The sequence below is a fragment of the Phyllostomus hastatus genome, unplaced genomic scaffold (genome assembly GCF_019186645.2).
Source record: "Phyllostomus hastatus isolate PE091 unplaced genomic scaffold, TTU_PhHast_1.1 phas_scaffold_182, whole genome shotgun sequence".
Classification (NCBI taxonomy): Eukaryota; Metazoa; Chordata; class Mammalia; order Chiroptera; family Phyllostomidae; genus Phyllostomus; species Phyllostomus hastatus.
The window spans coordinates 9474204-9477818 of NW_025334013.1; positions in this window are offsets into that span (position 1 = coordinate 9474204).

Consider the following 3615-nt stretch of genomic DNA (forward strand, 5'->3'; position numbering starts at 1 on the left):
TATTTATGTATTTATTTAGGATAAGTAAGCTATGTATATAGAACAACATTCAACAAGTACAAAAGGACATATAATAAAATCCATCCTACCAGTGTCCTGGCTACCTGGTAAACTATTTTCCTCAGCCAGTTACAAGTTCCTGGTATCTTTCCAGGCGTTGCTAATATAAGAACAGTTTGTGCAACTTGGACGTAACCAGGCAGCCAAGGCGAGTGGACTGGAATGCGCATGCGTGAACGATGACGCCTTCACTGTGCTGGCCGGTGGGGGTGGTAGATACTGTTGAGTGAGCATGTGCACTGTGTTGCAGTCACGTTCAAAATGACTGAGAGGGCAGAGCAACGAGTCTGCACCAAATTTTGTGTTGAGCTTGAACATTCCTCCGCAGAAACTATTCAGATGACTCAGAGCGCTTTCAGGGATGATGCAATGAGTGCAGCACGAATAAAAGTGTGGCGCAAGTGCTTCAAAGGTGGTCGAGAATCTGTTGAAAGTGACCCACATTCTAGAAGACCTGCAGCAAGCAGAACACCTGAGAATGTCGAACACCCACAGCCTGCAACCAACAAAGATTTGTGACTGGCCGTGGGAGAACTAGAAGCTGACCTAGAGATTCCAAAAACTACTGTGTCTGAGGCTTTGACTCACGATCTTGGCAGGAAATGTATTGTGGCAAAATTCATTCTGTGGCTCCCACTACCAGAGCAGAAGGAACATCGTGCTGCTGTTGCTAATGGCTTGATTCAAACTGCTACCAATGAACCAGAATTCCCCAAGAAGGTCATAACTGAAGATGAATCGTGGGCGTACAACCAAGAGTCTGATCCAAAAACAAAGGCCTTGTCGTCCCAATGGAAGTCGCCTGACTACCCAAGTCCAAAGAAGGTGCAGCGAAGTGGTTTTTGATTGAGAAGGTGTTGTCCATCACAAGTACTCCCCTCCAGGCCAAACAATTAATAAGGAATACTACCTCAATGTTCTTCATAGGTTGAGAGATGCAATACAATGAAAACAGCCAAAGCTATGGACAACTGGTGATTGGCAGCTTCATCACAACACGCCAGCTCATGCATCACATCTGGTGCAGAGTTTTTTGATGAAACATCAGATCGCCCAGGTGACTTGGCCCACCCCACAGCCCAGATTTTGTGCCCTGCGACTGCTGGCTTTTGTCAAAACTAAAATCACCTTTGTTGTTATTAGTTGTTTTTTATTTTAAGATTTTATTTATTTATTTTTAGAGAGAGGGGAAGGGAGGGAGAAAGAGAGAGAAACATCATTGTGTGATTCCATCTCATGGACCCTGAGCCAAAACTGAGGCATATGCCCTCAACTGTGAATCGAACTGGCATCCTCTCACTCTACAGATGAGGAAGGGACTTGCCCATGGTCACCAGGAGCCTATATGATTAACTAGGCTGGCCACCAGATTGCTCATTCGGTGCAACGGAAACTATTTCCTTTGTAGCATCCTCAGATGATCTCCACAATCTCTATCTTTCTCTCGTCTCCTAGAAAATTTAGTCCCAGGAATGCCACATGAATTCCTAGGTTAAGGCTCATTGCCAATTATAACAAAATTATAAGAAACTATCTCCCTCTGCTGGTAACACGCTATAAAGACAAAGCCTAAAACTATTGAGGGTCAGTTGCATTTATGAAAAAGTAACCACACCTCACAAGTGAGACCTAGGTGCTATCTGATAGACAGCCTCCATCATCTTGTCTTTGCCAAGCCTCAATCGGGATAATTCAGCTAAAATAATAGTTCATTCCCTGGCTGGTGTGGCTTAGTGGATTGAGTGCAGGCCTGTGCACTGAAAGGTTGTCAGTTTGATTCCTGGCCAGGGCACATGCCTGGGTTGTGGGCCAGGCCCCGAGCTGGGGGGCATGCAAGAGGCAACTGATCATCCCTTGCACATCGATGTTTCCCTCCCTCTCTTTCTCCCTCCCTGCCCCTTTCTGTAAAAATAAATAAAAAAATATTTTTTAAAAATAATGGTTTACAGGAGAATGTGTTCAAAGTAAACATTGTTCCAGAGAGTGAACAAGACAAAGACCTTTATCTTTGAAGTTGGCCAGGCTGTTCACAGCATTATTTGCATTTTAGACATAGAGAATTTGAGCTGCTAATGAAATACCCATGTGGAAATGCCAGTAGGAAGGCTATCTATATGAATTGGAAACACCTGGTCAGTTGAGGGCTGGAAATAACATTTGGGAGTCTTCAGCACACAGTGGGTGGCTTACACCATGCCCATTTAGGAAAGAACAGTGGACTCAGGACTGACCCAAAAATGAACAATATTTCAGAGACAGGAAATTGTGAAACCAGAGAATTAGTGAGCATATCACTTTAACTCCTAAATAAAGACTGGTAACATTTAACACACGACTGCAATTAATAATAATAATAATCATTAAGAATACAGATTGTAAAAATTTCACAACAGGAAGCTGTTTCTTCAGAAAGATTAATAACGTACTAAAAATACATCCCAACTAAAAAAAATAACACCCCAATTCAGATAACATGATTATAGCAGCCAAATGCAACCATACTGAATGGCATGTTTTTAACATTGGAGGGCCTATTTAAACACGTCAGTGAGAATAAAAGCACATGGTGCTTGCTATGCCCCTGCCTTTTTGATTTCAGAAAGAAAGCATGATCAGAGATGTGAGGATTATAAATCTTATGGTGTGGGAAGACATCCCCGTAATAACAATAGGCAACCCGTAGAACTCTTACTATGGGTCAAGCACTGTTCTAAGCATTTCAGCGTAATAACTCATTACTCCTTACAATGTACTTCTGAAGAAGCTATTACTACTATTAACTCTTTTTTTCTACTTGGGGAAACCGAGGCACAGGATCCTTAAGTAACTTGTAGACAATCACACAGCTGTTTAAGTTGGAAGTGTTCGAAGTTGAACTTTAAAGTCTAAGGTCTCCATTTCTATTCTGGAGAAAAATAGAACACTGTTTAGAAAGACGCGTAAATACATTTTAAGGTAATTCTAACGTATGTATCTGTTATTAAAGATTCAGGAGAACTTTAGTAGTTCTGGTTGTCTGGCTCAAGTGCAATATCACCAACTAACAGTAATGTTTTTACCTCACGGTAGAAAATATAATTGTTAACAGATGTTTGGAATACTGCTTTATGAACAGGAAATACTGTAATAATTTTCGCCCTATCAGATAAAAGTAATAAAGTGTTTTATGCATCAGCAAATATTTTTCATTATTTGTTGAGGTATACAGTGTTTTCAGAATTTTGAAATAAAAACATAATCTGCAGTTCCTGAAAACTACGACTCGCTTTAACTTTTCTTCTTTCGCAGTAATTGGTTGCCCTTAGGAAAGATGGTTCCAAAGATCACGCTTCCGGTACTCAAGACGGCGATTCACAAGGACTCCCATTCAGTTTAACAACGTTGCCCTTTAAAAAAATGGCAACATTCTAATTTCCCTGCCCTCTTCCAAGATGGCTTCCTCGACAATCTGGGTCCCTAGTGTGGCGCCTTTTCCGGGCTTGACAGGGGGCGGGGTCCATTGAGTAAAGCCTTGCGTGCTGGCGCCCGCGACCCAGGCGCGTATCAGGGCGCAGG